Below are 12,982 nucleotides of genomic sequence, written 5' to 3'. Positions count from 1 at the left end.
CGGCCCTGCCCTCCTTCCCCCTGGCACACCTCTGCCCCGCAGGAATGCGTGTGTGCGCTTTTTATTCCTTCGAGGGGAAAAAGCTCTCTCAGCAGAATTCTTCCCTGGACCCTGCTGCTGTTCTGCCGGGTGGCATCCTGGGGCAGTGGGCCCTCCTGTTCCCTGGAACCACAGGTGCCCTCCAAGGCACCCCTTCGCTCGGGAAGGATCAGGGGAGGGGCCCAAGGTCGCAGGGCAGGCTGGGGAGTCACCTCTGAGACTGTAAGTCCTGGACATCAGCTGTGACTTTGACGTTCCTCCACCTGAGCCTCGGGCTGTTCATCCCCAAAGTGGGCACAGCCACGGGGCCTGGCACAGGGGGGCACACGTGGGAAACCGTGCTCTCCATCGTCCACACGCTGCGGCTTTCTGGGTGTTTGCCGGGCTCTAATCAAACACAGAAACGCACACGAGCGCACACTGGTCAGATACGCACTTGGCCGCCCTCCTAGGACAAGCGACGGGCACGCCTGTTTCTCTGAGCCTCGGCTGCGTGCCCGGCGGGTCCGCAGTCCAGTCGGTCACAGCCTCCTCCAGGGCCACCTGGAGGCGAGCGGCCGTGGGGCCGGCCTGGTACGGTCAGGCTCCACCACGGAAGGGCAGCCTCCCTCCTGCACGCGGAGACCCCGCGAGGGCCCGGCACCCAGGCCTTTGTGTCTGGTGTTCCTCCTCTGAAAGCTGGGTGCTGACCCGGGCTCATCTCGGCACCGTGGGCCCCTGAGAGAGTCGCCCTTCCCCGTGGGCGGGTCTGTGGGGCGGCGGGAGGGCAGGCTGTGCTGAGGGCACAACATGGCAGAAGAGCAGTGACCGGGGGACTGCCCAGCCTCAGGCAACTCCTAGGGAACCCCCGCGGCACGGAGGCAGCCTCCACGTGAAAAGTGGGGACAGGGCCCCCCGTTCCCATCATGCAGATGGGAAGCTGGCGCTAAGGAGAAGCAAGACAGCATCTTCCCATAAAGCCCCCTCCTGGGTGCCAGCTTGGTCTTTCTACCCCAGATTTCTGCCCCCCACTCTCCACCCCAGGGCCCTGGCCTCCCCTCAAGCCCAGGCACTGAGCACCCACTCGGTGGGGCCTCCGGAAGAGCTACTGCCACTCCTGCTTCCACAGTGATGGAAACGCAGGGCACAGAGAGGTTAGGTAACTTGCTTGAGGTCACACAGCCAGGGCATGGGCCTGAGCCCGGTCTGGCTGCTCCCCTGCCCTTGCTTTCGACTGCCCAGCCACCCGTCTGCGCACTCCTGGCTCCCGGAGCCGCTGCCTCTGGAGTCTTTGTCCCACGGGAGGGGGCTGCCTCCCGCACCAGAGCCTGAGAACAAGTCTCTGCACCCCCCACCCCACCCCGTGCATGTGTCCCCTCGTTCGTCCTCAACAACAGAGCTCAGTGGTGGCTCTGGCCCGAAACGCACAGAAGAAAAAGGGCGCCAGGGAGCCCCACTCTCAGGAAGGGGAACGGGGGGTGGGGACTCAGGTGCCGCAGGGCGAGGTCCCAGAACCTTTTAGGACCAAACGAGGGGTTGGGACTTTTCTCTTAGACGTGTATCCTGAGGAGCCATTGAAAGCTCCAAGTCCAAGGTGAGTGATAGACTTTGCATTCGGAAGTGTCCCCTGGAGGCCCCGTGCCCAGAGGAGGAGAGGCCTGGAGTGGGGCGAGGCCACGCACGGGGGACAGGATGGGGCACTGAGCGGGAACGTGGGACCACAGGCACTTTGCTAAGGAGGCAGGGCTGGCAGGACGTGCAGGGTGGCAGGAGCTCGCACACAGTAGGCACTTTTTTAAATGCCCTGCAATTGCCTCTGGGTTCCGCAAGAAAAGGATGTTTCTGGAAGTTTGGTAGAAAATTCAGAGAATGCAAAAAATGAACAACGGATTATGAGTGCACCCTCCCCACCCACCCCACCACCCCCACCCCCACCCCGGCTGACTTCCGACCCAGCCACACGCAGCGCTGGGCCAGGATCGGGTATAGAAAGAGAACATGGAAAACGCCGGCAGACGAGGAAGACAGGGCCCGGGGCTGAGCCACCGAGAGGAGACCAGGCCCGTGGTCGGCCAGGACGCAACGTGTGCGTGTGGGCTGCCCGGACTCCCATCGCACGCAGCTTCTCAGGGGTGGATGCCCACAGCCTGGGGCAGCTGGCTCCTGGGCAGTGGAACCCACAGACAGGACACGGAGCCCTCGCACCAGTGCCCCCGGGCGCTGCGGGCCACCTCGGGGCCGGCCGCCGGCATGGGCGTGGGGGTGGGGGAATTCACCAAGCCCACAGCAGGGAGGGCCGCCCTGCCATGGCCCAATGGGCAGGTGGAATCAGCACGCCGGGCTGAGCGATTTGGGCCAGAATTTGGAATGCCACATGTAGCAAACAGTTAATGATCAGCTGCTCACCCGATCCATCAGACCCGGGGCTAATAGGCCATAAACTGTGTAAAATATCTGCCCTCCGACCAGGCTAGACATGACACCAGGGAGTGAGCATGTCTCGGTTCCCCTTCCGATAACCTTGTTCTAGAGGCAGGTGCGTGGGAACATTTCCCCCCAAGCCATTTATCTGGAAAAGATTCCCACGCCCAGGCTCACCCTCCCCTGCTCACCCTCCCCTGCAGGCCGCGGGGAGGGGACGCATGTTCTTGCCCAGGGGGCATCGTGGTGGAGGAAGCCTGGGGCCTTCCACAGAGCCTGCGTGTTGCCCCTTGAGGGGAAGCGAAGGGGCTACATCAGCCTCCGGCCACCCTGCCGCCACCTGGGGACGGGCTTTCCAAAGGAGCTGCTGACTTTGGCCAATTTATATGCTAATTCCAGAAATGATCCTTCCCACATCAAATAAAAGCTGAGGAATGTTCCAAAGGTCTGAACAGATTGTACCATTAACAGACAGGGGAGAGTCCCGCGGCGGAGCTCGGGCGTGTGAACTCGCTTGCCGCACACACGCGCCTAACTTTGGGCCCACGTGCTCCTTCAGCTGACCTGGCCAAAATAACACTGCTTCGGCACCCAAAGCCTCCAAGTGCCCATCTTGACCTTGAGGTCCCCTTTCAAGCAAACTTCTGAGAAAGCAAAGCTTGCCAAACAGAACTGGGGGGTCCCCATTGAGCCGAGCCCCCGGAGTGACTGACTGACTCCGAGTATGTCAGCGTCATTCCCTGATCCTGAGCCTCCTCCTCACAACTCTCCACACCCCCGACACACACACACGCACGCACACGCACACAGGCACACGCATACACACACGCTTTCTCCTCTTATCTCACCGAGACCTTTCTGCTTCTGAGGCTTTGCACATTCTGTTCCCCCATCAAGATCACCCTTCTCTACTCTCTCGAGAGTCAGCTTAGAGAAGTCCACCCTGACCCCCAGACTAGGCAAGGCTCGGCTATATACCCAGTGGGCACTGCACCTTCCTTCCTGGTGCTCCTCACACTTTGTATAACAATTTCTTCAGTGTCTGTGGCTATCATTCAACAGTGGGAGCAAGGACCAGTGTCTGGAAGAATACTTGCCACAGAACACAGGGAGGGAGGGCAGGAAGGAGGGTTATTTGGATGGATGGACATTTGGATGGATGGATGGATGGATGGATGGATAATGGATGGATGGATGGATGGATGGATGGACATTGGGATGGATGAATGGACATTTAGATGGATGGATAGATGGATGGATGGATGGATGGATAGATGAGTGGATGGGTGGATAATGGATGGATGGACATTTAGTTGGATGGGTGGATGGGTGGATGGATGGATGGATGGATGGATAATGGATGGATGGATGGATGGATGGGTGGGTGGGTGGGTGGATGGACATTTGGATGGATGGATGGACATTTGGATGAATGGATGATGGATGATGGGTGGATGGACAGATGGATGGATGGATAATGGATGGATGGACATTTAGATGGATGGACATTTGGATGGGTGGATGGATGGATGGATAGATTAATGGATGGACATTTGGATGGGTGGAGGGATGAACAGATGGATGGATGGATGGATGGGTGGATGGATGCTTGAATAAAGAGAGAGAAGGAAGGGAGAGAGGAGAAATGGGAGTTTAAATGGATGGATGGATAACATGGATCATCCCCAAAAAGACAGTTGTCTTGATAGAATGATTAGCATCTCTTGCTGTTTCCTTCCTAGAGCTGACCAATAGGCAATGTCTTCCACTCCTGGCCTTGGAGACAGAGCTCCCATCAGGCCACCCCCTTGTCCCCCTGTCTCCCTGGCTGGGTGTTACTCACATAACCCCCTGCTGGAATGGCCGCACCTCCACTCCCACATCTGAGCCCCACCCGCAGCTCATAGCCCTCTTGCCTAGGGACCCTAATCTCTTCTCCCATCTGGGATGATCACATCATTCAACCCCTTAACTGGATCACATCTGCAAAGACCCTTTTCTCCAAAAAGGTCACATTCCCAGGTTCAGGAGTTGGGGTGTGGACATCTTTGGGGACCTCTACAAAAGCCATGGTGAGGCCCTGGTTGGGGAGGTGATGGTGCTGGGGAGTGGGGCCCGGGTCCCGGTCTCACGGTGTGAGCCGCGGGGAGGACGCTCTTGTCCGGAGCAGCATTCAAGCAGGATCTCTCACCTGCCGCCTCCACAGCCCACCCGGTGCCCAGAACACCGGCAGCACAAATGCCTGCACCACAGGGCCGACCGCCCCAGCCTCGGACCCTCCCAGTGAGCCCTGGGATTGGGGCCGAGGGGGCCTCTCCCTGCCTCCTGGTCCCGGCTTCCCCAGCCCAGGGGTCCTACGTGCAGGTCTCTTCAGGCCCTTCCTGCTCTTAAGGTCTCCAGTTCCAAGAGCGTGAGGGACTCGCCCATGGAAATGCGCTCACTCACCGCCTTACCCATCTGCTCATTGGCTCCCTGGGCAGCAGCCCCACCTCTGCCTCCTTACCCCCACCCCAGCCACACACACACACTCACACACCCACACTCACACACACACAGACACACACACCCACACTCACACACACACAGTCACACACACATACACTCACACACTCACACACCCACACTCACACACACACACAGTCACACACACACACACACACAGACACACACACACAGTCACACACACATACACTCACACATAGACACACACCCACTCACACACAAACATACACACACAGTCACACACACATACACTCACACACACACTCACACACACACAGACACACACAGATACACACACACACTCACCCACACTCGCACACACACAGAGACACACACAGAGATACACACACACACTCACACACACACACACAGATACACACACACAGTCACACACACATACACTCACATACACACAGTCACACACACAGACATACACTCACACACTCACGCACACACAGATACACACACATACTGACACACAATCACACACACAGACATACACACACAGACACACACAGATACACACATACACACACTCACACACACATAGTCACACACACAGACATACACTCACACAGTCACACACACAGACATACACACACAGACACACACATACTGACACACAATCACACACAGATACACACACTCACACACACATACACTCACATACACACAGTCACATACACAGACATACACTCACACACACACATACTGACACACAATCACACACACAGACATACACACACAGATACACACATACACACACACACAGACATACACACACACACTCACACACTCATATGGACAAACACACCCCAGGCCCCCCGTTTTCCTCTCCTCGGACGCGCCCTCTGCAATCATCCTCGCTCAGAATCCTTTCTCCCACCCGGAGGCTGTGGACCCCGAAAACCCCAGCACTGCCCTTCGCTGTCCCTGCCTGCCTTCCTGTGGCCGGGCCCCCACGGAGCCAGACCGAGCCTGACCACTGCCGGCCAGGCGGGCGCTGTGGCCTCTGCATGGCCCCGAGCGAGCAGACAGGGAGGGAGGCCAGGCCCAGGGGGCCGGGAAGCTGATGGGCTCAGAGAATTGCCCAGAGGCACCTTCCCACAGAGCCCGCCCCGGGGCAGGGCCCGCGGCCTGGGGGACTGGACAGTGTGGTTTCCCACCGGGATCCGGACGGACTGGAAATGCAGGCGTCCACACCGGGCACCACACCAGGCCGGCGACTGGAGCTGCTTCAAAGAGCCGGGAGCGGGGCGGCCAGTTCCCAGGGCCACGGCCGAGCCCAGCGGTCACTCACGCCCCTGCCCCGTCAGCCCCCAGCCCCCGACCCTGCAGGCAGACGGGGGTGGGGGGGGGGGAGGGTGCTCCAACCACCCGGCCAGGCCTCCTCTGCCTCAGATATCCACCACGTGCACCCGACAGCGATCAGTGGAGGCGACTTGGCCCGCAGCCTGGCGGGCCTCCAGGCCATCTCCAGCTACAGGAAAGATGAGGGTGGCAAAAGGGATCCTTGGCAAGGGCCCGCGCATTGTCCCTCGGCTGTGGGAAAGTGCTCAATGTGCAAACATTTCCTCAAAGCGGGCTTACGGGGAAGCGCTCACGATGGCCTTATTAAGATCACCAGGCCGCTGAACGGGACAGAAATAACCAGCCATCCGCTTCCCAGACGCTGCCCCAAAGCGGGTGGGGCCGGGGCGGGGGTTGGGGGGTTGGTGTGGGTTCGCCATCTATACATGCCCTAAGTTGGGGGGACTCGCCCACACCACCTCCCTCCCCAGCGCCCTGAAAGCTCACGGGGGTGCGGCTGGCAGAGCTGGGCTGTGGGCCTCGGGCCGTGGGGGCCTCCGGGGCCGGCACACAGGAATGCCGGGACCCGGCTCAGGTTCTGAACCTGCCAGATGGCCCTGCATCCTGGGACCCAGGCGGGGAGCCAAGCAGAAGCCTGGGCTGGGCCCACCGCCCCCCAGGCCCTGCATAGAGCCATTTGTCAAGGTGCTTCCACACGCTTTCTCCAGGGAACTGCCCGAGAAGCTGGCTTGGGCCAGAGCCAGGCAGGGACGTCGGGGAGCTCTTGGCACAAGTGCCAGCCACCCGGAGATCAAAAGTGCTCCCTCGGTCGTCCCTGCTCCTCTGTGCCAGGTGAGCCAGCCGAGGGCACCAAGGGCTGGGGACAGGCGGGGTTGCTCTACCCAGACCACACGGGGTGGGGCCTGACCACAGGCGTGCTGCAACCCTGAAACCGTCACAAAGGCACGTGGTGGGGCCTCAGACAGGAGCTCTCCCAGGACACGGCTCTGCTTGTTCGGGTCATTCGCTGTTAGACAGAGGGTCGGGGCCCCGCCAGCTGACGGCGTTGGCACCGAGAAGGGATGACGGTCGATGCGGGCACGAGGGAGTCCACTGAAACTGGCAACGAGTCGCCTCCCCTCCTGGAATGGGGGGGCTGGGTGCACGTGAATGCCTTCTCTGTGCTGTGAGGCGTGGGCCCTGGGGACCCGGCTGTCACCCGTTCACTGCAGACAAACCTGGTGGAGACTCCAAGGGCATGAAGGCGGCATGGCCCAGGTCCAAGGAGCGGGCACCTGAGAGAGAGACTCTGGGATGTCGCTTCTGCCGGAACCCTGCATCTCCCGACTTCACCCGGCGGCCCATCTGGGACCAATTTCATCTCCAGATGTGGCTGGCAACTAAAATGGTCACCCCGGCCTGCCTTGATGGCCAATAATGCCAATGAAATCTGTGTTGGGACCGAGGGCTCTGGGGGAGGGGCCGATTGGCAGGACACTCCTTGACCATCTCCAAGGGGCCAGGACCAGAGCGGGGCATGCGGCGAGCCGACCTGCACAGGGAACCAGCCCTGTGCCAGGCACCGGGCACTTGTCTACTCTGTCCTCAGGGCAAGCTGGTCAGGGGACTCCGGTGCCTCAAACGGAGGAGCCAAGTTTGTGCAGCCAGTGGGCGTGGGACCGGGACCCTCGGCCGTGCCCGAGGATGGTGCCCCTGGTCTCACACTAACCATCTTTCTCTACCCCCGCCCCCCCCCCCATTTGCTCCAGAGAATCAGCCCCTGACGTCAGGGCAGCGGAGGGAACAGCAGCCCACTTTGCAGATGCAGACACTGAGGCCCAAGTGGGTTCAACAATGCACGCGAGGCCATGGCAAGGCCAGGAGTGGACCCCAAATCAGGCACCCGAGTCCTTCCTGCCACCATCCCGATTCCTGCCACCACTCCTCTCTGTCCTTCTGCCCCCAGTGTCCAGCATGTGGCCGCTGGGAGCCTGCTGGGCTCCGCGGTCACCACATAAAGCAAAGTGAGCTGCCCACTTACGGACGCTCCTGAGAGAGAAACACCTCTTCCGGGGTGAATCCGGGTCCAACCAGGACCTCGGGGTGGGGATCTTATCTGGATACAGGGTCCCCCAGATGCAATCAAGATGAGGTCACCCTGGGTCAGGGTGGGCCCTAGGTCCCAGGACAAGTTCCTTATAAAATACCCTGAGGAGGCGGCCATGTGACCACAAAGACAGAGGCTGCAGGGGCACGCCGCCGTCAAGGATGCCTGGCGCCCCCGAAGCTGGAGGCGGCGGAAGGAGGCTCCCCCAGGGCCGGTCTCGGACTCTGGCCCCAGACGGAGAGAGAGACGCTGTTGGTGAAAGCCCCCCATTGTGGTGCTTTGTCAGAGCGCCCAGGAAGCTGGTAGACACCCCAGACCCTGTGTTCTGTGGGGAGCAGCCACGCTGGCCGGCTCCCACCCTACCACAGGAACTTCCTATTCCTGCCGCGTTCTGTCAACTGGGATGTAGATGGGTTTTGTTGTGGGGGGAAAAAAAGAGAGAGAGAGAGATAGATTCCAGAACTCTTCACCCAGGAGCACGGGCACCAGAGCCCGGGAGGGAGGCCCCTCTGGGGCGCACCCTGCCCGCAGCCAGCGTGTGCGGCCCTCCCGCCAGGAGGAGCACTCCTCTGCCCACTGCCAGTTTCACTCCCCCAACCCGGGCCCCCCAAGTGTCCCCAGGCGGCCCCTCCCCAGCCGCGTCCACACCACAGGCCACAGCAGAGATCCCGACCGGCATAGCTCCGAGGCCCCGCGGCCCAGAGCCACGGCCTCCAAGTTGTGCAGCGAAACTATGCACCGATGGAGAGCACGGCCTCCGCCCGACGACCCCCAACACCTTCTCTGAATCTCAGAAACACGCTAAAGGGTCTCATCAGCGTGAGCCTGTTTCCCGGGAGGGCTGTCCGCCGGCCTGTGAAACCTGTCGTAAGCCCGACCCCGAGGTTTTGCCAGGAGCCGCAGGGCCAGGCCTCCCCCGGCCTGCCGCCCGCCCGCTCCCGGCAGCCCACCCACACGCCACCTGCGACACCTCCGCCGGTCCTGAGCTGACACGCTGTCCCTATCCTCCTGGGGGTGACCCAGCCCTGACAGCCCCCCAGCTGGGGGCAGTTCCCTCGGTCCAGCGTAGTGACCCATCTGTTGGTTTCCGGAAGCAGCTAGCCCAGGCCTGCACAGGGGGTGGGTGTGAATGCTGCTGGGAAGGGGGTTCCAGGATGTTCTCAGCCTCAGCCCCTCCTCGGGGAGACAGGAGTGAGAAGGCAGGGGTGTGCGTGGGCACACTGACACACAGGAGAACGCACGCCGGAGGTCCCTCTGACGCTGGCCCAGCACCCAGTGGGATGGTTTATTTGGCCATTTCTCCAAGAATGAGGGTTTAGGGGTCCCCAGGGCCAGAGGGGGCCCTGTCACCACCCTGCTCTCCAGGCGGCCCGCTGGCTCCGTGGGAGAGGGCAGCTGCGCACCGTCACACGCCCCGACAGACAGGCCCAACCATCCTCCGTTCCACAGCGCAGGTCACGGCCACCACAGGTCCCCCAGCATCCGTTAGATCAGCAAAAACAGTGAGGCGTGAGCACCAACGGAGGCAGCAAAGGCTACAAGGACCAGAGGGAGCTCCCAGAGCTGGCCTTGGGGTCAAGGAAGGTGCGGGAGGAGGGGACACCTTTGGAGATGAGGACCTAGGTCCAGGCTGGGGTCGCTGCCCCTGCCCTCAGGGCTGCGCCTCCTGGGACACCTGCTGCGCAGCTCTGCTGCCCTCCGCTGGCCGGCCCTGGTACTGCGCGTGAGCCAGGCAGCTGCTCTCCAGGTGTGTGTCCTACCTGGCCCTGCCTCTGGCCGCTCAGGGCCTCTGTTGCAGGGCCCTCACCTGTATGCAAATCACCTCTGGGGGCCCCATCCCACTGACAGCAGGGGCAGCATAAAGAGCCTGCATTTCCTGTCACTTAAGCTGGCTCTGCGGGTGTCTGGTGAACGGGCAAGGTGCCCGCTCCAGGCCCACAGGACCACCTCGCCAGCTGGGGCCAGCGCAGGCGTCAAAACCCGCCCCCAGGTGCAGGCCCTGCACAGGTGCTGCGTCCCTGGTGCTCACCTCCAAGGTGGGGCGAGGAGCTCAGAAGGTGCCACCTCACCCCTGAAACAAAGGCCCAGCACCTGTGTGCAGACCCGAGAGGGCGGTGCCCAGTAGGGAGAGGCCGGCCCGCACCCTGGCAGTGCCTGCCAGGTGCCAGGTGAGGACAGCAGCACCCAGGGGCTGTCCCAGCGTCGCCTGGGAGCTTGCCAGGACAGACTCCTCCCTCTGCCCCGTGTCCAGGCTCAGGGACAGCAGCCTCAGGAGGAAGGGCCCAGCATGGCACACAGCCCTTTAACCTGCCTCACCCCCTTTCTGTCCCAACCCCCAGGAGGTGGATCGCTTCCAGTCCTTCTCGCTCCCCAGGAAACTGAGCGCAGCAGAGAGAAGGGCCAGTTCCCAAAGCGCAGGCCCCGCCCGCAGGCGGGCCAGCATCGAACCCGAGTCTGAAGCGGGAGCACGCACCGGTCAGCACCCCGGCTTTCTCGGGGACATTCTCCCAGCCCCCCACCCACCTCCTTTTTCCGAACAAGGTCATGGCAGGTGGGGCCCAGACCCTGCTGAGGACTCTGGGTGCCCTGGGCTAAGACGGGGGACAGTCACCAGGAGCCCCGCCTGCCCCCTGAAGCACACCTCATCATACCTGTCACCTACCACCTTCTGGGGGGACCCACAGAGCCCACCGGGACCGCCATGACCTTCCCGTGCGGAAGGGCAGTCCTGGGAGTGATGGTTCACATGGCACGTTTGCTCAGCAAATATTTATCTCAGGCACATGGAGCCTAGGCTGACGTCCGGTCAGATGAAACCAGGGGAAAGGCTGGGCCAGGAGGAGCGGCCATGCCGTGGCAGCTGTGTGGCCTTGAACAAGTTACTCAGCCTCTCTGTGCCTCAGTTTCTCCATCTCTCAGTGCTGCCACGCCAGTGGCTCCTGTAGGATTCAACAAGCCAATATCCTGGGGAGAGCAGGCATTCAAAAACATGGCGACTATTATTAGGAATCATCCCTGCGATACTGCTCTCCCGAGAGAGCCTGTAGGGAAGTGAGATGCTGACAACCTCCGAGTTCGCTCCTCCGCAGGCCAGACGCCGCTTTTACCTCTTCACTTCGTAGGGTCCCCACAAGGAGCCTTCGAAACAGGCAGATGAGAAAACCGCGGGAGACTGCGGTGGATCCCCCACTTCCCGGGAGACGCGCCCCAGCCCCGCCCAGGACGGCTCCACCAGCGCCCCCCCCCCCTCCCCGGGCCTGGTGTGGGACACAGCTCACCAGCAAGCAGCCCGCTGCCTCCTCCGGTAGAAACCCTTTTCCCAAAGGCTGCCGGGAAGCTCGGAGCCGACGCGCAGCAGCAGTGGGTCCTGGGGCGTGTGGGCAGCCTCTGGCCCCCCTGCCGGCCCAGCCCTTCTGTCCATCCCACTGCACCTCCCTGCCCGGCAGAGAGGAGCCCGTCCGTAGCTGCAGAGCGCGTGCTCGAGTCTGAAGCCGCGCACCTGTTCCACATTCTCTCTCTCAGATCTTGGCGGAGCTGCAGCTGCACACCACGCACCCCAGGCCCTGGGGCAGAGGGAGCAGAAACACCCCTTGCTGCGCAGGGCAGGCCGAGGGGAGCAGCAAAGGGAACACGCAGCTGCGGGGCCGGGCCCATCTCTGCTCTCGCCGAGCCCTTGTTAGTGTCCCTGCCCCCACCTACAATGCAATTGGGCCGCTGGCCCGATGCATGCAGCTCAAGCAGTGGTTCTCAACCTTCCTAAAGCCGCGACCCTTAAATACAGTTCCTCATGTTGTGGGGGCCCCCAACCATAAAAGTATTTTCGTTGCTACTTCATAACTGTAATTTTGCTACTGTTATGAATCGTCATGTAAATATCTGATATGCAGGATGTATTTTCATTGTTACAAATTGAACATAATTCAAGCATAGTGATTAGTCACAAAAACAGTATGTAATTATATATGTGTTTTCCGATGGTCTTAGGCGACCCCTGTGAAAGGGTCGTTTGACCCCCAACGACCCACAGGTAGAGAACCGCTGAGCTAGAGCATGGTCCCCTGGCCATGGATTCCAGTGTCGGTGGCTCCTACCCACCCAAGTTGTGAGGGAAACTAAAGGCCAGAGAGGTAGGCAAGGCAGGTCGCCCCACCTACCGACAGCTGTTGCCAAGGCCCCGAAGCAGATTAGCCCGCGGACGTGGGTCCCAGGCAGCAGGGGGCACCCAGGCCCGCAGGTGTGGGCCACCACCCTGTGCGGCTCCGATTGTGTTACCAGAATAGCTCGGCCCCCAACGTGATCAGAGGGCTGGGGGCGCGCTGCCCGCAGCGCCTGCTGGCCACTTTGATGTGAGGGCGCCCGAGCCCCACGCCCCCTTCGGTGATGCTCAAGAGCCGTGCGGTGTGCCTGCTGCCCACTCTTTCTTAAAGCGAGGAATTGTCTAACCTTTTAATATGAACCAGCAATTATCTCCAAGGCAGGAAACCAAACCCGGGCTGTTCTGGTGAAAGACAAGATGCCTCCCTGCTGTGCTGAGCAGAGGAGACCACATGAAAGGACCAGCCCGCTCGTCGGGGCTGCGCTGAGGTTCCAGGAACAGATTGGGTCCCGGCCTGGCCCCCGCCCAGCTGCCAGGGCCTGGGCCGC

The sequence above is a fragment of the Myotis nattereri genome (assembly GCF_964212035.1).
Source record: "Myotis nattereri genome assembly, chromosome: 9".
Taxonomy (NCBI): Eukaryota; Metazoa; Chordata; class Mammalia; order Chiroptera; family Vespertilionidae; genus Myotis; species Myotis nattereri.
The sequence above is the reverse complement of the archived record's forward strand: the minus strand, read 5'-3'. Positions refer to the sequence as shown.